The sequence below is a fragment of the Mus musculus genome, chromosome 2 (genome assembly GCF_000001635.26).
Source record: "Mus musculus strain C57BL/6J chromosome 2, GRCm38.p6 C57BL/6J".
Taxonomy (NCBI): Eukaryota; Metazoa; Chordata; class Mammalia; order Rodentia; family Muridae; genus Mus; species Mus musculus.
The window spans coordinates 139,285,659-139,308,257 of NC_000068.7; the positions used below are offsets into that span (position 1 = coordinate 139,285,659).

Consider the following 22,599-nt stretch of genomic DNA (forward strand, 5'->3'; position numbering starts at 1 on the left):
GAAACTCTGGAATTTTATAAAGTGCAGATTTCAGGCTGAAATAAAACAAGGGAGTACTCTGTCTTCTTGTCTGATACACCACACTATAACGGGGTTTCTTCCTCTCCATTTGCTCCAAGCCACTTTTTTTTTCATTATTGCACTTTTGCTTGTTCTTTTGCTTTAGAGTGGCCTTCTGCATAGTGCCAAACACTATTTAGTGTTTTCAAGTCCAGGAACATTAACCGTGTCTCATGAGAAAAATGTATGGTTCGGATGAGCTTCAGTCATTCACAGGTCACAATGCTGTGAGTTTAACAGTCATAACTCAACAACCTGGCACATCCAAGAAGAGATAGAACTCTCTCCTTCCTCTGTGAAGTTGGTGAGAAATAACCATAGAATGTGAAAAAATAAAAAGCTATGGGAAGATAGTAAGGAGGGTACATTTGTTCATGTCTAATATGGCCACTAACTAGATAATTGTTCTAAAATTGAAAGCCAGGGAAGTTTATTGTCCTCTTATCCAGAACCAGAAAAAAACAAACAAACAAACAAACAAAACGCCAAATCATTCTCACCTAGTTCCATCTGATTTGCATGTTTCAAAAAAGATTGTGGCATGAAAAAAAATAAATTTGCAGTTTCTGAAGTTTCAAGACATTGCAAAAGAAGTTTTTTATGATTTTGACAAATGCTATATAGTAAAGGTTTATAGGAAAGAGCAGGTTTTCATCTATGATGAAACTAGCTCATCTCATAAGCACACTGCTAAAAGAACTCAATTAACACAAACAGCACAATGGTCAAATGTTGCAGAGGAGCATACAAGAACCTATCTCTATCTTCCTCTAAGGAGCCATGGTTCAATATTTGCTAATTCTCTGCTATGAGTGATTTTACAAAGCAAATATCTGCTTGGAATAATGACAATTGTCTTAGTTTGAAATAGAATGCCCCCATAAGCTCATGTAGTTGATCTCTTGGTCTCCAGCTGTGGGCGCTGTTTGGAAAGATTTAGGAGGTTGGAGGAGGATATCACTGGAGGTGGGCTGTGAGAGTTTAAAGACTCAGGCATTTACAGATGCTTTCTCCACTTGGTTTTGCAGTTCAAGATGTGAGCTCTCAGCATTCTGTTCCGGGTAGCATAGTACCACTGTGAACCTTAAGCCCAAATAAACACTTTCTTCCTTAAAGTAGCCTTGATCATGGCATTTTATCAACAGAAAAACATCTCTCTCTCTCTCTCTCTCTCTCTCTCTCTCTCTCTCTCTCTCTCTCTCTCTCTGAGTGTGTGTGTGTGAACATTTCAAATGCGTTTTTTAAATTCCCATTTTTTCTATTGTTTACTTCATTTTCTTAATGTTTTGTGTTTCATTTTTATCATAGCTTATTTAGCAAAACTGGAAAGTGATTTGGCACTTATTGTGCCCCTCAACTAACTATTATAATTGAGGAAGGAACTCATCAGTGTTCAGGAGTAGCGACAAAAATATATTCCTTAAGTAAGAAACTGGATTTTTCCATATTTTGCAATCAAATTTCTTTTCACATCATGTTTTATGTGTGTTAGCACTAAACATAATTAAGTGCCTCCTCCTATTCATACAAACCTATTCTCTTTTATACTTTAAGAATTGGTGCTGCAGAGATGGCTCCATGGTTAAAAATACCTGTTCTTCCAGAGAAACCTCATTTGATACCCAATACCCACATACTTGCTCAAAACCACCAATAAATTCAGTTTTATGGTATCCAAAAGCTTCACCTGCCCTCTATAAACACCAGGCACATGATGCACAAGTATGCAAATACCCTCAAAAATATAAAATAAAATAACCTAGAACCAAACAACTGAGAAGTATTATTTTTAATTGCCTTTTAATTTAAATTGAAGATTGAAAAGCAATAAAAAGGAAAACTTCTCCTTCACCTACATACAGATTTCCTATCTCCAGGCAACTGTTACTGCAATTTAATTGTTCTACTTGATTGCAAATCATAAGACACGAAGAAAGATGAGTCTGTCACGGAGAATTACCATTAAAAAAATCTTTAAGTACGGTCTCACAAACAAGTCAGGGATGTTATATTCTTAGATAAAAAGGAAACAAGCAGAGAAGGCATCTTTGTGCTGCGAATCTGAGTGATGCAATCAGAGTAAAATTGCTATAAATGTATAGCATTTTTAGTAGTGAGAGAATGTCAACATGCCTTCTGAAATTAGAGCAGGAATTTCATATACATAAATGACTAGCAATACATTCTAGCTTTGTGCTGAGGCTGTAGAGAACAAGGTTCAGAGATGCAAGATTGTAGGGAACAGGTACATTGGTGTGAGTGTAGAATTAGCCATAGAGCAGAATTCAGAGTGTTTCATTTGCATTACTGCAGTACCCTTCCAGTGCTTACCTTACGACTATAGACATTTGCGAATCTGAGTGATGCAATCAGAGTAAAATTGCTATAAATGTATAGCATTTTTAGTAGTGAGAGAATGTCAACATGCCTTCTGAAATTAGAGCAGGAATTTCATATACATAAATCTTGGCCTCCACCTGTCCCCCTTCCAAAAAGCAAGTCACTTGCCCTCTTCTTCTCTCTGATCCAGAAGCCCTGCTACTTCTCACCCAGTGACCAGTCCCCTGAAACCTTTATTCCTAAGGGGAAGGTTCTGACACACTATTCCGTTGACCAAGACTACATAAGCGATAAAAATTAATATACATTTAAGTCAAGTAATATTCCTTTCTTTCTTTCTTTCTTTCTTTCTTTCTTTCTTTCTTTTTTTTTTTTGTTTTTTGTTTTTTTTTTTTTGTTTTTTTTTCGAGACAGGGTTTCTCTGTGTAGCCCTGGCTGTCCTGGAACTCACTTTGTAGACCAGGCTGGCCTCAAACTCAGAAATCCGCCTGCCTCTGCCTCCCGAGATTAAAGACGTGCGCCACCATGCCCGACAAGTAATATTTCTGATTCTAAGTCCTGTCTTCTGCTCTGTAACCAGTGCACTGCTTACACTATTAGCACCCATGGGTACAGACAGGTGTTTGGGATTAAGTCATTTTAGCCTCTGTTGAAGTGTTGTTCTTCTTGAGAGGAGTGGTAACATGAATGTATAAGTCAGTGTTACTTTAGCATGAGCTGGATCCCTGAGAGGGACTATAACTCGGGATCTTCACACTCCTATACAAACGTGCACATATGCTCTATGTGCTTATCTGTTCTGGTGTTTTGTGCTTGGGATAACTGTACATTACAGTTTCACTCTAGCCTTTATAAATGGCCTCTATGGGTGTCTCATTCATTTCTTTATTTACTTTTAGCTTTATTTTTTTTGAGACTATATTACAGTTACAACATCCCTTCCCTTTCCTTCATCCAGACTTTCCCATATACTCACTCCCTGCTATCCTTTAAAATCCATGGTCTCCTTTTCACTAATTGTTATTGCATGCATATATGTATTTGATAAGCAACATGAAGTAGGAGAATCAGAGATAATTCTATGGATGAAATGTGTTTCTATGGAAAACATGAAACTTTAGGAAAACAGTAGTATGTTCAAAGCTGGGTTCTACTTTAGACTACTAAGATTATAGGCTAATGTCTGGAAATATTCAAATCTAAAGTTCCATGTATAAATAGGATCTGCCACCACCTTATGTGATGTGTGTGTGTGTTATACTTACCTAAGGCACTTTTTTTGCCATAAAACTAACTCTTCACACTAACTCTATACTCTAACTCTAGTATAGAAAAAAGAGCATTCCAGAGTCTAATTTCTCCTCTCATTTCTTCTCAGCTCTTCTCCTTTTCCAACCTTAGTCTCTCTCTGTCTCTCTGTCTCTCTCTGCATGTCTCTGTCTCTCTGTTTCTCTCTCTCTCTCTCTCTCTCTCTCTCTCTCTCTCTCTCTGACTAGCTAATTGGCTCAAACTTTTGAAAAGAAATGCATGAGACAGGGTTTACAGAGTGCTAGCCAAGATAGCTATTGATAGGAGCATGCTTTATTAGAAAGAGAGAACCCCCTACCTCCCCATCTTCGTCACTTACATTGGTCTAAGCCATTGTTCACTTAGCACTCTATCAGTCCAGTCACCACATGACAGACTCCATTCTACGATCTGTCTTCCTTGTTGCCTCAAATGATGATGTTCACTTTGCTTCTGCCTCATCAACTCACCCTTTCATCTTTGTTTCAATGGAAAACTTATCTTTCCCTCCTTTTGCTTCCATGGCCTATGCATCCCCAGCTTAATCTCCTCCTGTTACAATTCTTTTTGGTATCTTAATTGTTTAACCTACTGTGCCTCTTGGGGAGTACAGGTGCACAGCAGATGCTAGACTAAATGGAAGTAATTTGTGAATGATGGACTATATTTTCATCATAATCAATCTACAGTTGAATAATATTTTCCTAAAGAGTTCTGGCCCTGGCACTTTGATGAAAGTTACAATTTATTGAACACTTTATCAGCATATAATCTACTGTAGCCTCCCTCAGCCTTGAAGCAGGCTGATCCAGACTTTGACCTTGCTGCCACTAAGAAGGAGATTACGTAGGGTAGAGCCTTCTGACCTTGATGGCTCTATTTGCTCTTCTCCAAGACTCTGTTTCCTGCTGAAAGGTCCTAGAGATGTTCTGGAGACACACCCTGTAGATCGCCTACTGGCTGGCTCCAGACACCAAGAATGGGCTGGTGGGGGATGGGCTTACCATCTTTATAAGCACAGATTCTCAGTAAACTTCAGAGGCTTTGAACAGAAAGGTTTGTCTTGGCCTTGTTCTCTTTTCTCACCATCTGATCTCTTTCAGCCCCAGCCCGCCTTTCAGAGGAACCTAGTTCATGTGGCCGCAGGCGGCTACAATCTACAACTATAACAAATACATAGATTGTAAATGTATGATCTGATGAATTTTCACAAACTGAGCTTAATTACAGAGCTGATATCTAGATCGTGCAGGAGTTTCAACCACTGTTTCATTTCTCCTTCCTCCTCATCCCTCTAAAAAGTAACCACTACCTTGATTCCTAATGTAATAAATTTGTTTCCAAATTTTGTATGAATTAACTCATATGTAGTTTATTCTTTTGTCTGGAACCATTCATTGACTATAGTGTTTTGCTATGTAAATATACTTCTGCTTGTTGTACTGGCTAAAGTTTACTCATTTCTACATATTGTGTATTTGTGTGTGTGTTTGTGTGTGTGTGTATAAACCATGATATGAATTCCTATAGATGTCTTTTTGCATATATGTGTTTGACTGGATATTTGCTAGATCATAAAGTATCCATAACCTTAACTTTTGTAAACTGTCAGTTTCCAATGCAGTCAGATCATTTTAAATCTCTGCAATATAGTATAAGAATTCCCATTGTCCTAAATCTACAACAGTATTATCATGAAGTTCACTTAGCATTTTATCATTCTGCTCTTATTCTCTGTATTTATTTTTTATTTATTTATTTATTTATTTATTTATGCATTACATTTTGGTGAGTACAGAGCTGTGTATCACTGTGGTGTTAAATTGAATTTTCCAGGTGATGAATGCAGCTTCCTTCACATGCTTGTCACACATTTGAGTATTATGTCACATAAAGTCCCAATTAACTCCTTTGCGAACTGTAGCCTTTTACATGTAACATTTTGTAGAAAACTATGCAGAATAGGAGAATTAGTTGCATTTTTACAACTATAGACAGTGGCCATTAATACTATCTTGAATTGCCTGTAATATCTCTGAGTAACTTAATTCTGTTCGTTAAGTGCATTCCCTATCATTTTTCTTTTTTTTTTAATTAGGTATTTTCTTCATTTACATTTCCAATGCTATCTCAAAAGTCCCCCATACCACCCCACTCCCCACCCACCCACTCCCACTTCTTGGCCCTGGCATTCCTCTGTACTGAGGCATATAAAGTTTGCAAAACCAATGGGCCTCTCTTTCCACTGATGGCCGACTAGGCCATCTTCTGATACATATGCAGCTAGAGACACGAGCTCCAGGGGTACTGGTTAGTTCATATTGTTTTTCAAAGCAACAGACAGAGACTCAGAAACCTAGTTTTGGTTAACTAAAAATCTCTGACTAGAGTAAATACCTCACTCTTCATCCTCATCTGAAAATGTAAAAATATTAAACCCAATATTGTCCAACACTAACATTTCATAAAACACTAGTATACATAGGTGAAGGGCAGTTCTCCACTGGATGCTTCCCCTCAGAGATCAGGACCCCTGTTCAAGAAGGGGAGGAAAGACTATAGAAACCAGAAGAGATGGTGAATACCAGAAGAACATGGCCCATTGAATCAACTAAGTAGGGCTCATATGGCCCACAAAGACAAACAGCAAGCACAAGGCCTGCTTAGTTCTGCACCAGATCCTCTACATATATGTTGCTTTAGCTTGGAACTCTTGTGAGACTCCTAACAGTGGTGGCAGCTGTATCTCTGAATCTTACCTATTCTTCAGACTCTTTCTGTTATTGGGTTGCCATGTCCAGTCTCAATATTAGGGTGTTTGATTGCCTCATGTCTTTTTTTCTCTCTTGTCAGACTATTATTTTTGGAGAGCTGATCTTTTCTGAAGAGTAAAATGAGGGTCAGTGGTTCTTGGAAAGAGGGGAAGTAGAGGGAGCTAGAAGTGGAGGGAGAAGAAACTATAGTGGGAATGTATTGTTTGAGAGAAGAATCTAATTTCAATTTAAAAGTTTAAAAGCAATAAGAAAAAGGGAATACTATGCAATTAAAATAACTCTCTGTTCAAATTACTGACCCTCTGTATACCTGAAGGCTTGATGCCCCAGTGTAGGGGAAGGCCAATGCGGTGAGGTAGGTGTGAGTGGGTAGGTGGATGGGTGAGCACCTTCATAGAAGCAGGGGGAGGTGGAATGGGATAGGGGGTTTCTGGAGGGGAAACTGAGAAAGGGGATAACATTTGAAATGTAAATAAATAACATATAAAACAAGAAAAAATAACTCTCTCAGATGCTTAAGTTTTTAAAAAAGCAAGATATTTTAACTACAGTTTCACAATGTTATTTCAGTGTAAAGTTCAACAACAGACATACTGGATCACATCATTTAATAATTGATAAAATATAATACAAATTGTTTTGTGTAAACTACCTCATCTCAACCCAAAGATGCTATTATTACTATTTCACAGATAAATAAAAAGTATGACTTGGTTTTCCCAGCAAAATAGTTAAGAAGGAAAACAGCTAGAAACTCTGGAGTTATAATTTAAAATCCCACTTGCTTTCAAATATCCTATTTCCCTCACAGAAAATGAGTAAGTCATGAACCAAATGTCCCAAAACCACCACTGCTATGTGACTTCAGTCAGACTTTGTAGATGTTGTGTGTGCCTTGCTTTTCCCATGTATCAAAGATGAAAACCTGAGATTACAAGCATGAACACATACTGAAATGTACAAACTGACAAACATAGTCAATGACCTCTATTCTGATGGGATAAGAAGTTATACTTTTAGTCTGAGCTAATTATTGTAGTCCTTGATTGCTCTATTAGATACCAATTGTTTCTCATGCTTTCACACACTGTTCCTAGCCAGCCACCTGTCAAAAGAAATAAGAGAACATAATCTAATTGGAAGACTTGGACACTGGGGGCAATTATAGTAAGCTATAGAGGGCTAGTACAGTCAAGTACAACTGGAAGCAGGAGAAAGTACACTTCTTTTCTACATTGAAAGTGAATATATTTTTTTTCTTATTGCATTAACCAGAGAGAGGTTAAGGTACACAGACTGGGACATTAAGCTCATTCTCAGCCAATTCTAGCCGAAAACAATCTCTGGGACTATCTCATATGTCTTCTGACAGAGGGGCATCCAATGGGGAGATTATGTCTGTTATCAAGGAAAGCAATGAACTTTCCATTTACATTGGACATTTATAATCTGATGAGAGAAAAGGTACATTTATCTAGTCTTTTAAAAAGGAAAAGGAAACCTTACAAATCTGTCCATTATACCTGCTGAGAATCTAAAGTGAGGTCAAGACAAAAACAGATTATATTTGATAGTGTTAATAAGAGTTTATTGCAAGCCCGCTAGCCAGCTCTCCCTCTGTAGATTTCTGAACAGCTTTGGAAGCTGAGCTATTCTTAGAGTAATGAGAAAGAGCCTTATCTCACACCATAGGAAATTTAAGATCCCCACGCCTTTCAAAGTCTTATTGATGCTCTCTAGCATGAAAAAAGCCAGGGTGATTATTGTCACAAATACCTGGGCAACGTGTGGATATAGAGGAACTCTGAGATGCAAGGACATGCTTTTTCCAGAATGCCATTTGTAAAAGCACACCAAAGGACTGCTGTGCCTGTTTCCACAATTAAACTGCTGTTGGAGACATTATCGGAATTAGTGACTTAGTACTATGTAATACAAGTGCTAAACATTTATTCTATCTATTTTAAATAATAATGAATCTAACAAAAATATATTAAGAGCTCAAAATGCATTAGTGAATTGTTAGAACATAGGTGGCAGAAGCCAAGAGAATGACCAGGTAAGAAGCAAGAGGAATAGCAATAGTATCCTGTCTGTAAAACTCCAAAGCAGGACACTACCTTTATCATGTACACAGATGTATTATTTCATTGGGTTCATGCTGTACTCGTGTGCTTCTTTGGGTCCTGGAAGAGATCAGCTAATTGGCTAAGTTTAGATCATAGGTAGAGTCCTTTCTCCAATAATTAAAACCATGTAGAAGACAGAGATGAAATGTGATACTATTCTGCTTTAACAGTTGACATATGTTTCACACGACATTTCACTAATATTCCACCAAACCTCTATTTTGAACCTAATTCAGATCCATATGTTGTGTTTCTAAAGAAAACTGAAATTTGCAGGAAAATGGATGGAGTTGGAAAGTATAAGTGAAAAAATCCAAACAAAAAATACAAAACCACATGTTCTTGGCCATAGGCAGTTCTTGAACCCATTTCAAATGGGTGTATTAATACATGTAAACTGGGTAAAATACGATAATGTGCAGAAAATGCACGTAAATGTGGGTAAAATACTATAAAGGAGATTTTAGATAAGAAAAAAAAAGTAGCTGATGAGGTGGATATGCCAGGCAAAGAATGCATGATACAATACAAAAGAAAAGAGACTGGTGATTTAGGTAGATCTTGGAGTAGGGAAAATGGAGGGGAAAGAGAATCTATTAAGACACACTGCTAAAAATATTGTAAACAAAGACTTACCAAAGAAGAAGAATTACACACCAATTTCCCTTTTGAAAATTGATATAAAAATACTAAGAGAAAAAATTTTATTCACAAACCAAATCTAAGAACACATCAAAACCATCATCCACCATGATTGAGTTGGCTTCCTCCCAGGGATACAGGGATGGGTCCATCAATGTAATCCACCATATAATCAAACTGAAGGGGAAAAAAAAGCAATGGTCATCTCATTAGATGCTGAAAAAGCCTTTGACAAAATCCAACACCCCTTCAAGTGTAAAGTCTTGAGGAGATCATGGACACTAGGCCCTTACCTGAGCACAATAAACACAATAAACAGCAAGCTAATAACCAACATCGCATTGATCAGTGACAAGCTTAAAGCAATTCTACTGAAATCAGGGACAAGGCTCCCCTCTGCTCCCCACACCTCTCTCTCTCTCTCTCTCTCTCTCTCTCTCTCTCTCTCTCTCTCTCTCTCTGTGTGTGTGTGTGTGTGTGTGTGTGTGTGTGTGTGTTTATTCAATATAGTACTTGAAGTTTTTTTTTTTAACTGAGAATCTATTTTATTTCACATACAAGTGCTTAAGGAATAAAGATGCAATAACATGTTGGTGGAAGAAAGTAGGCATTTACACTTGGCTCCAGGTCAAGGGTGGTGTACTAGGGATCCTGAGCCATCTTCAGAGAGAGGTGGAGTAGGCCCCTGGAGGGGCATCATTATTCATCTCTGACTGATTTTTGTCCTCTCCTGAAGTGCTCTCTCCTCTTCTTTTTTTTTTTATTAGAAATTTTCTTTATTTACATTTCAAATGTTATCCCCTTTCCTAGTTTCCCCTCCAATAATCCCCTCTCCTCTCCCCCCCCCCACCCTCCTCCTCAATCCACCCACTCCTGCTTCCTGGCCCAGGCATTCCCCTATACTGGGGCAGAGAACCTTCACAGGGCCAAGGGCCTACTTGAAGTTTAATATAAAACAGTAAGACAACTAAAGGAGATCTAGGGAATACAAATTAGAGAATAAGTCAGGGTATCACTATTTGCAGATATGATAGTATACATAAATGATTCATAAAACTACCAAGAACTCCTACAGCTGACAAACACCTTTAGCAAAGTGACTGGATACAAAATTAACTCAAATTCAATCAGTATCCCTCCTTCATACAAATGATAAATGGGCTTAGAAAGAAATTATGGAAACAACACCCTTAATAATAGCCACAAAAAATATATCTTGGTATAACTCTAACCAAGCAAGTGAAAGATCTTGATGACAAGAACATCAAGCATTGGAGAAAGGAATTGATGAATATATCAGGAGATATAACGATCTCCCATGTTCATGGATAGGTATGATTAACATAATAAAATTGGCCATCTTACCAAAAGTAATAAATAGATTCAATGCAATTCCCATGAAAATTCGAACACAATTCTTTACATATCTTGAAGGAACAATATTCAACTTCATATGAAAAAACAAACAAACAAACAAACAAACAAACAAACAAAACAGGATAGCTAAAGCAAAAGCAATCCTGTACAATAAAAGAATTTTGGAAGAAGTCATCCCTGACTTCAAGCTTTACTACAGAGTAATAATAATGAAACCACATGGTACTGGCATAAAAACATACAAGTTGATCAATAGAATCTAATCAAAGACCCATAAATAAACCCATACACCTACAGATACTTGATTTTTGACAAACAAGCCAAAACTATTCAATGGAAAAAGAAAGCATCTTCAACAAATGGTGCCGGTCTAACTGGTTGTCTGCATCTAGAAAGATGCAAATACATCCATATTTATCACCCTGCACAAAAGTCAACTCCAAATGGATCAAAGACATCAACATAAAACTGGATACACTAAATCTGATATAAGAGAAAGTGGGGAACAGCCTTGAATCTATTGACACAGGAGAAGATTTTCTTAGCAGAGCGCTAACAACTCAGGCACTAAGATTAACAATTAATGAATGGGATCTCATGAAACTGAAAAGTTTCTTCAAGGCAAATGGGACAAAACAGTAGCCTATAGAATGGAAAAAGTTCTTCACTAACCCTAAATCCAAAAGAATGCTAATATCCCAAATCCTCAAATGGCCAAGAAGCTGTTAAAGAAAAGTTCAATATCCTTAGTCATCGTGGAAATCCAAATCAAAATGACTGTGAGATTACATTTTATATCCTTCTGAATGGCTAAAAACCTAAGACAATGTAAACTCCCAGGAATCTACGAAGGTTACCCGAGCTAAGACGCTAGCAATAGAGGATAGAAAACTTGAAATGGCCACCTTCTGTAACTAGGTAAGACTTCCAATGGAGAGATGGGAACACCAAAACTCATCCCCACATTTATCCTGCCTAAAAGGTATGCAGGAAGAAAGTTGGATCAGAAATATAGGGGATCCCCAACCAATGACTGACATAACTTGAGAGCGATGCCAAGAGAAAGAGCCAATTCCTAACACTATTAATAATATAATGCTATTATTACAGACAGGAGCCTAGCATATCTGTTCTGGGAGGCTTCTCTGAGCAGCTGATGGAAATAGATGCAGAGACCGCTGCTAAATATTAGATGGAGCTCAGGAATTTGAGGGCAGCGAGGATTGAAGGAGCCAGAGAAGTCAAGGTAACCACAAGAAAACCTACACAATTAACAGACCTGAGATTCTAATGATTGGCTCTTGACTTCAGTGGATCTTGCCGAATTCCTCAAAGGCAGGTGCCAATTATCCAGTTTCTGTTCACTGTAATATTTCTGTGCCTGTTGTTGAGCTCAGCATAATAACACAAATGTTCATATTGAGTACTCACAGTAGCTGCACTATTACCCAAGAACTGCCACCATTTTGCAATCATCTGACTTGACAGCTCAGGCCAACTTGCTGTTTTTCTCTGCTCGCTACATTGACATTCAGGGGTGAGAACAGAAAGTGAAAATTCAGGAGACAGGGAGTACAGATTCTTGCTCCCCTCTGGTGACTATATCTGTGAGATCTTGGGTAAGTTTCTTAACTTTTCTGTGCCTAAAGTTTCTCCTCTGTAAGTGAAAACAGTAACATTACTACATAATAACCAATTTGAGAGTATTGAATTGGGGAAAGTCCCAAGAACTATGCCTGAAATGTAACATTTAGGAAATGTTCTTCCACTTGCTTAACTCCTTACTTCATGGCCCTGACTCCCTTTTCCTGGGAAGACTCACCCACTCTGTGACAGAACACAGTTCTGACCTGTTGACAGCCTGGAATGGATTCATCAAGAGCCTGATGTGTCTTCATCAGGACAGAGCCTCCTCACTTCCACCTTGACCAAAAGACAAAGGAAATCTCTGATGTTCTCCTATGTATTTCCGTTCATATTACAATGTGCTTCATTATTCCTCCTCCTCAGTTTAGAAAAGACCTACCTTCTAGTTATGGAGTTGATGCCTTAAGCTAGTTTTCCTTCTTTATTTGATTGTTTGTAATATTTGTTCTTAAGTTATTTTCTTAGTGAGACAATTTAGGAATTACAGTGTTAATGTCATAGTCAGTAATATTAAAATAAATGACAAGCTATGAACTGGTGTATTAAAACAACTAATAATTAGATTGGAGAAATATAAAAATTCTGGATTCAGTGAACCAGCACCGGTCTAATTTAAATGTCTAATTAAAAGTTATTTGGAGGCACAGCATATACAAACTGCACTGCAGTCATCTATGACTACGAAGAAGCTTCATAACCAGAAGGAAAATCAGACTCGCATGAAGAAATGGGGATGGACTGTAATCTTTAATCAGAGCACTCTGTTTCAATCAAGACCTGCCCAACTCTCCATTTCATTACCACTTCATTAAAATACGCTGTCCCTGGTGCTGAAGCTGCTGTTAGGTGCTTACTGGAAGGGTAGTCAAGCTTCAAGGCAGAAAATGGGGTAGCAATTCAGAATGGAAACAGGAGCTTCCAAAGTTGGCAGAGAGCTATAGAAGAAAAAGAAGAAAGGAAAAAGTCAAGATTAGAACCGATTTAACCAGAACAAGCCTTCCAGTCTGCAAGCTGATTCATTCAGAGGGCTATTCATAGCAGAGGGCTATTTAGCACATTGTCAAATATGTCATTCTAACAGAGTGTGATCGTTAGTACGAATAGAGTATGAGTAGTGACATATTTAGATTCCTTGTATAGAGGTGACAGGGTATGTACAGTTATGCAAAAGGAACTCTATCTTCATATGGAAAAAGAAAGATGCCTAAAAGTTCTAAAATTTGGTTGGTTTCTGAAACTTACCAGCCTCTAGCTCTACCAGTTTGTCACTGTTATACTTGCCTTTTGTTTTCTCAACTGTAGTATAAGCAAGCAATGACATCTTCTATGCAGTCTTATTATTAGAATTAATTAGATATTTAATAAGTTAATATATTGCAGATATATCAATCTACACATTTATGATGCAATGAGAATGGTAGCTAGGAAAAAGAATAATCCATTACCATCATCATTGTAAACATTATCACCTAGAAAAACTTTTCCCAATACAACACTATGAATAGTAGGTATAACTGGACCAAATCTAAAAATACTCAATAAAATTTTTGCAAAACGAATCCAAGAACACATCTGGCTTAGTTAGGATTTTATTGCTATAAACAAACACCATGACCAAGGCAAGCCTTATAAAGGACAACATTTAATTGGGGCTGGCTTGCAGGTTAAGAGATTAAGTCCATTATTATCAAGGTGAGAGCATGGCAGCATCCAGGCAGACATGATACAGGCAGAGCTGAGAGCTCTACATCTTCATCTGCGTCTTAGCTGTTAGTGAAAGACCGCCTTCTAGGCATCTAGGGTGAGGGTCTTAAGCCCACACCCACAGTGACACACCTCCTCCAACAAGGCTACACCTCCTAATAGTGTCACTCCCTGAGCCAAGCATATACAAACCACCACAACATCAAAACCATCGTTCACCACAATCAAGTAGGCTTCATCCTAAGGAAGCAAGGTTGGTTTAATATACGAAAATCCATTAATGTAATCCACTATGTAAACAAACTCAAAGAAAAAAAAATCACATGATCATCTTCTAGATGCTGAAAAAGCATTTGACAAAATACAACACCACTTCATAATAAAAGTATTAGAGAGATCAGGAATTCAAGGCCCATACCTGAACATAATAAAAGCAATTTACTGAAAACCAATAGCCAATATCAAATTAAATGGAGACATACTTGAAGCAATCCCACTGAAATCGAGGACAGGACAAGGATGCCCACTCTCCCCATATATGTTGAATATAGTACTCAAAGTGTTAGCTAGAACCATAAGACAACAAAAAGAGATCAAGGGGATACAAATTGGTAAAGAAGAAATAAAGGTATCACTATTTGCAGATGATATGATAGTATACATAAGCAACCCAAAAAATTCTACCAGAGAATTTCTCCAGCTGATAAACAACTTTAGCAATGGCTGGATATAAAATTAACTCCTCCCATTTTCTTAATAACATCAATGCAGTTCAAGTCTTCACTCAGATGAAACTTTGGAAAGCTCCTATACTGACTGGACACTCCATTAGATTATGTTACCACTTCAGTTAACACTAAGGATAGCAAACAAGGAGCTAAACAAGCTCCTCCATGAACTACCTACAATCAACACAGCACCCTGAAATGTGCATACAAATTAAGCTGTTTTGTTGCTATACATGTTATAAGCGGGGACACTTAGGGTTGGTGGAGGATCTGTCTTCCTTATGAGATCAACATAAATGTCACACTATCTAGTCTAGGCCCACACCTCACTGCTGTGTCAACCTTCAGGAGCCCATGCTGGACTCTTGTCCTCCCATCTCCCATTATTCATTTCTGTGTAAATAAAACAGTCAAGGGATGGAGTATAACTTAGGAACTGAAATGAATAGTGAAGAACAAAAATCCTTCATCTCCCTTCAGACACTCAGTCAATAATGTAAGCTAAAATTTTATATATAAAATTTTATATATATATATATGCAGTCTAAAAGGAGAGAGCAGAGCAGATAAATTACCTGTCTACTGAATAACAGATCAATAGGTCCCTAGGTCATATGTACTGCCTTTTGGTCCAATCATGCGTGTTCATTTTGTTTTGTTTTGTTTAAAAAAATTTTTTTAAACTAAGAAACTTAAATAACCAGGGGACATTTTCACAGTTTACCATCTAACAAGACACAGAAGCAGTAATTAAAACAATCTGGGGCTACAGGAAGACAGACAGAAAATCTGTCATCACTGAGATTATCAAGAATGGGAAAAGCAGTCCTGGAGGATCAGGCAGAAGCAGTGACAGTTTGTTACATCTCACCCCAGAGTGATAAGCAGAGAAAGAACACAGTACAGCTCACTGCCCGGGGAAATGTCAGCCCATGTGAGGGCCTCATGGAAAAACATGAGAAAGGTGAAGACGATCCTGCTCTTTTGCCAAGTTTATAAAGGGACCAAATTTCCTTTGTACACAGGAATTATCCTTGTAGCCATTTTCCTAGGCTACTTTTGGAAAGGGGCAACCACACTGGCTTTCTAATCCTGTATAAGCAATCTAAGTCGAGAGTTTAAAACAGCAATGTCAACTCGTATCCTGAAAATATCAATATTTTCTACAAGTTGATTGTTTTAAATGTCATAGTTCTTTCAGGATAATGTACTCCTTTTCTTTGTTCTAATGTTATTCAAAAACACTCACTGAACCTCAAGCCATTAGCTCCAAAAATTTAGCCTTCGGATGACTGTGAAATTTCTCAAACACTTAAAACTTCCCATCTGCACTTTTAAGGTGAATTCATTAGGAACACCCTGCGAGATATCTGACCTCAATTTGCTGACCATTATCACTTTGAATAAAATGGTTTCTTCACTGGGAGCAAATGAAATCTAGTCAAGGTTTCTCTGAATCTAGCTTTACTTCTATGACAAATAATAACTAAAAGAATACATAAGGCTGTTAATATCATATAGAATAGACTTTGGAACAAAACATTTACTAGAAATACAATAGAAGACTATATAATAATCTTCTGTAATAATAGATGAATTAATTTTCCAATGAAAGATAGTGATATTAAATGTTTATTGCCAGAAAACATGATTGCAAAGCCTAAGAAAGCAGCCAATTGTGGGATGCTTGCCTAGCAGATACTGGATTCTGAGTTGACTCATCAGCATTAATAAAAATTAATAAGTAAAATATTTTTAATCCTACAAAAAAATCTGAAGCAAAAAACCCATAGGAATGAAGGGAAAGCAAATCAGCATGGCTAATGATGGAGACTTCAGTGTTTACTTTTGAGCAATTTTAAAAGCTAAACAGAGCAAAAAAGATATAAAATACCTCATTTTATACCTCATAAAATACCAAATAAAATACCATTAAGCATCAAGGTCTAGGTAATATTTGTCAAATTAAACTGGACACCTTCACCTTGTCCAATTTAATTGTATTCTAGACAACAGAATAAATGTAAACACACTTAAAAGAATTGAAATCATATAGAAAGAATTCTTTTCCTCAGTAAAATAAAAACATCAATAACAGGATTAAAAGAACATTGCAAAATATCTACAAACTGAACAGCAGACTTTTAAATGACCAATGAATTAAAGAGAAGATAACAGGGAAAATTATAAATTGTGTTTAATTGGTTGAAAATGAAAATACTGTGTATCACAATTGGCAGGATGCCAAGACAGTACTGAGAGAAAAATATATAATTTTTAGGAAAAAAAAGTCATCAAATTACTAGCCCCAGAGTACACAGGGGCTACCCATAGATCCAGATGGTTAGACAACAGAGGATTGCCTTATCTGGCATCACTAAAAGAGGAGGCCCCTGGTCTTGTGGAGTCTTGATGACCCATGATAGGGAACACTAGAGCACTGAGGCAGGAATGGGTGGGCAGGTGAGGGAGCACCCTCATAGATGCAGGGGGAGGAAGGAGGGGATTAGGGTTGTGGAGGGGAAACTGGAAGGGGTTAGCATTTGAAATGTAAATAAATAAAATAACCAATAAAAAAAAAAAGAAGAACCTAAAAGAAGGAGAACAAAATAAACCCCAAAACAACCAGAATAATGGAAATAATAAATACTAAGGAAAGCAATCAAATTACAAACAGGAGGATGATAAGAGAAAAGTCAATGACAAAAAGAATTGGTTATTGAAAAGTACAATAAAACTTCTGAACTTATAGCAATACTATCAAAGAGGGGGGAAAATACAAATTATTAATAATAGAAATGATGCAGAAGAAGAATACAATTGTACTTTAAAACTACATGCGACTAAGTATGAAGTAGATCATTTGAATATCTTCATCACTGACAAGGTAATTGACTTCATAGCTTAATTTTACAATAATTTATTTATTTCTTTAGTGTGTTGTGTGTCTTAGTGTACATCTTTGTGTATGCCATTGTGTGTGGAAGGCAAAGAAAAACTTGTGTGAATTGATTCATTCGCTGGGTGTGTTCTGTGTATGAGACTCAAGTCCTCAAGCTTAGCACCAAGCACCCTTATCTCGCTTTGCATACCGTGAACTCATAAAACTCATAAAAAAAATGAAACTTCTGGGTTCAGAATTCTGATAAATAGGTAAGGATGTAACATCGGTTTTTAAATACATTCATGTGAAATATTTACAACTGGTTTATCAAAGTCTCAGAGTAAAAAGGAACAGAAATTAAATTTGTATGCTGCCAATAGGTATATCAACACTGAAACGAAAGAAGTAATATCATAATAGCTCAAAACAGACATTTAGTCATATATCTAAGAAAATGCATTTTGAGAATTTGCTGAAAGTGTCAAAACATTGATGAAATAAATCAGGAGAGCTAAAAAGAAATGGTATGTACTATGTTCATGTATTGAATGACTCAATACAGCGAAGATGTCAATCTCCCTAAATTGATGGGGTTTGCACACTTACTATAAAAATCCGAGAAACATTTTTGTAGATTCAGACATGATAGCTCTAATAGTATGCAGAAAAGCAAAATAACTAGAAGTAATTAAAATAAATTTGAAAAAATAAAGATAGAAGAAATCTATTTATTGATTCTAAGAATAATCTATTGACACTAACCAATTAATGACAAAGATAAACATATAGATTAATTTTTTAAAGCACACACATTCTAAAATAGAGCCTTACTAATAAATCTAACTTACCTTTTGACAAAGATGCAACAGCACTTCAGTGGAGAGAAGATATTTTCTTAAATAAATAATGATGCAATAAAAAAGGGATTTGCCTTGCATGCTGTGTATTATGTAACTCAAATGTGTTGGGTAGTTCAATGTAAAACAGAAGATTATAGTATGTTAAGTAAAAGAATAAAATCCTCTGACTCTAACACTATGCAAGGAATTCTTAACTATGATGGACCATTGTACATACACTGGAACTGACTAATGGTTATGGCAACATGCACATGACCCACACATGATCAAGCTAGTTCAACATGGGTAGGAGAGAGGCTCATGAAGTCCCACTTCTATCTGAGAAGCTATTGGCTGTGAGGGGAGCCAGTTTTCTTCAGAGAAATGTTAAAGGACTTCACATACTCCAATTGACAGTTCTATACCAACTCCCATAAACAGCACTAAGTGAAAACAGTTGGATGAGAGAGAATGAAAAGACAGTAAAGTTAGGAAAAAGGAAATTATGAGGGATGGGGAATTGGAGGGGAGGAGAGGAGATAAACAAGAAAGTGGCTAAAATGATACTCATCAAAATTAAAGGCTTGCCCTTTCAAATGTAAATTTAGAAAACAAAGAGCAAGCCATAAACTGAGAAAAATATTGAAATTTATTTATCTGGCAAAAGACTTATTGATAATGTATAAAGAACTCCCAACACTCTACAGAATAAAACAAGCAATTCATTTAAATAATGGGAAAATACACAAGGAGCCATTTTATTGTAGAAAATATGCAGATGGCAAATAAACTCATGAAGAGAGTTTCAATATTATTAGCAATGGGGGAAATACAAATTAAAGACATATCAATACATATCTACCAGAACACTTTAAAAGTGGCATCACATATTAGTTAGATGTAGAGAAATTAGGTCATTAATGCATATTTGAAATGTAGATTAGAATAGACAAAAGGAAAACAGTATTAGATATCTCTAAAAGCTAAATATGCATCTACTACACAATTTAGCAATTACACTCCTGGGCATTTATCCCATTGACTCGAAAATGTTTACACAAAATTGCCTAATTAAGGTTTAGAGTGGCTTTATTTCATAGTAACCAAAACATGGAAACAAACCAAATGTTCCATAATGGTTAAATGGTTATACAAAATGTGTACATCTACACAATTATTAGCCCTAGATTTTTTTTTAAAAAGGGCAAACTATTGATATTCACAACACCTAAAGGAATCTCTGAGGAATTAGGCTTGCTAAGAAAAGGGTAATTCAACAATTGAATAATGTATAATTCCTCTCTTAGTACATACTTAAAATGAAAAATTATAGAAAATGGTAACAAATTGATAAATGTTGAGTATTAAAAATTCTGGTAATATAAAGAAGTGATAAAAAGGAAAAAAGTGATATTAAATATTAGAAGATTTATTTCACATTAGTTTAACCACTATGAAAATCAGTTTAAAGAATTCTCAAAAAGTTAAAATTAAATCAACATGAGACCCAACTACTGATAACTTCTTTTTTATTCCCAAAAGACTTGAATGCCTATGCCACAGATATTTGTTCACCCATTTTAATGGCTGCTATATTCATAATACATAGGAAATGAAAACAATCTAAATGAGCTTCAACATAAAAATGGATAATTAAAGTGTTGTACACATACACTATAGAATAGTATTCAATTTTAAAGAAAATATAACAGATGGACAAAGAATCTCAGACATTGAAGAAACTGTAGGAAAAATGAATACATTAGTCAAAGAAAATGTTAAATCTAAAAATCTCCTGACACAAAACATGTAGGAAATCTGGAATAGTATGAAAAAGCAAAAGCTAAGAAAAATAGGAATAGAGGAAAAACAGAATCCCAGTTCAAAGTCCCAGAAAATATTTGCAACAAAATCATAGAAAATAAATGTTCTAATCTAAAGAAGATGATGCCTATAATGATACAAGAAGCATATAGAACACCAAAGAGATTGGACCAGAAGAGAAAGTCACCCTGGCACATAATCAAAACACTAAATGTACAGAACAAATCAAGAATATAAAAAGTTACAAGGGGAAAAGACCAAAAGCAGACCTATTAGAATTATTTCTGACTTTTCAATGGAGACACTAAACCCCAGAAGGGCCTGAAAAGACTGCTAAAGACACTAGGAGACTACAGATGCCAGCCCAGATTATTATACCCTGCATAATATAAATGAGAAATAAGATATTCCATCATAAAGCTGAATTTAAACAATAGTTATCTATAAATCTGCCACCATAGAAGATGCTAGAAAGAAAATTCCAACCTAAGAAGGTTAACTACATGCAAGAAAACACCAAGAACAAATAATCTCAGACAAGCAAAATCAGAATAAACACACACAAAACACCACTCACATCACCATCACCAACAACAAAATAACAGGGAAGAACAATCATTGGTCATTGATATGTCTCAATATTAATAGTCTCACTCTTCCAATCAAAATACACAGGCTAACAGAACAGATACAAAAACTGGTTCAATACTTCTGTTAAGTCCAAGAAACTCACCTCTACATTAATGATAAACATTCCCTTAAAATAAAGGTTGGAAAAAGATATTTCAAGCAAATAGACTTAAAAAGCAATCCAGTGTAGCAATTTTAATATCTAATAAAATAGACTTCAAACTAAAACTAATCAAAACATATAAGAAACTACATCACATAGTCATAAAAGGAAAAAAAAATCCACCAAAAGACATTGCAATTCAATTCTTTTCTTTCTTACTTATTCACTTTATATCACACTCACTGGTTCTCTTCCACTTCCAATCTTTCCTCTTACGCGCATTCGCAACCGGCCAGGAAAGACACAAGCAGCCAGAATCTTCTTCGGCAAAGCTTTATTGCTTACTCAGGAGCAAGAGAGGAAGAGCGCGGCAGAGAGAGGCAGAGAGGAAGAGAGAGAGAGAGAGCAGAGGAAAAGACGAAGAGAAAGAGACGAAGAGGTGAAGAGAGGGAGTGCCAGAACCCGGTCCCTTTTAAGGAGAATTATCCTCCGTCTAGGACGTGTCACTCCCTGATTGGCTGCAGCCCATCGGCCCAGTTGTCATCACGAGAAAGGCAGAGCACATGGCGGGGAAAACTGCCCCTGCACATGTGCAGATTATTTACTACTTAGAACACAGCTGTCAGCGCCATCTTGTAATGGCAAATGTGAGTGCGGCTCCCCACACTTTCCCCTATTCACCCTCTTCTTCTCCTCTGAGCAGGTGGAGGTCCCCCCAGGGTATCCCCCACCCTGGCACATCAAGTCTCTCTGAGGCTAGGAACATCCTCTGCCACTGAGGCCAGACAAGGCAGCCCAGCTAGTAGAATATATTCCACATACAAATAATAGCTTTTGGGATGGCAGCCATTCCAGTTGGGACCCACATGAAGACCAAGCTGCTCATATGTGCAGGGAGAAATATGTCCAGCCTGTGTATGTCCTTTCATTGGTGATTCAGTCTCTGAGAGCCCCAAAGGTCCAGTTTAGTTGATTTTGTTGGTCTTCCTGTAGAGTTCTTATCCCATTAGGGACTTCCGTCCTTCCTCCTTTTCTTCCATAAGAGTCCCCAAGCTCCATCCATTGTTTGAACATGGTTGTCTGAATCTGTCTGAGTAAACTATCTGGTGGAGCCTGTCAGAGGATATCCATGCCTGATTCTAGTCTGCAAGCATAACAGAGTATCATTAAAAGTATCAGGGATTGTGCTTGCCCATGGGATTGGTCTCAAGTTGGGCCAGTTATTGGTTGGTCATTCCCTCGGTCTCTGCAACATTGCAATTCTTAACAACTATGCCCCAAACAACAGGACAGCCATGTTTAAAAAACAAAGCAAAACAAAACAAAAAACTACAGTTTAAAACACATGTTTATTCTCATACATTGATAGTAGGAGGCTTCAAGCCTTCAATATCAAACTTTACCAATGAACAGGATATGTCACCCAGAGAAACACTAAACAGAAAAATGCTGTATCTAACAAATGTTATAAAACAAATGACCTAATAGTTATTTAAAGAACAAACAAACAGGAACAAATATTCCTTCTTCTCTATAACTAATGGAATGTTCTCAAAATATTGATCACCTTTGAACCAAAGCAAGGCTCAACAAAAACAAGAACAGAAGAAAACTGAGTCAAGACAGAAATA

At 36.7% G+C, this 22,599-nt stretch overlaps 1 long non-coding RNA gene across 1 annotated transcript in view; it reads right to left on the minus strand.

Annotated features, from left to right (window-relative positions):
- The window catches only part of Gm14066, a 50,581-nt gene extending 29,315 nt beyond the window's left edge, over positions 1 to 21,266 (minus strand). Inside the window, exons 1-3 of the long non-coding RNA XR_375033.2 lie at positions 21,212 to 21,266; positions 13,111 to 13,191; positions 12,432 to 12,532 (exon numbers count right to left, since the gene is read on the minus strand). This is a non-coding gene — a long non-coding RNA (predicted gene 14066). The remainder of the gene's footprint in view (positions 1 to 12,431; positions 12,533 to 13,110; positions 13,192 to 21,211) is intronic.
- Between the last annotated feature and the right edge of the window lie 1,333 nt (positions 21,267 to 22,599).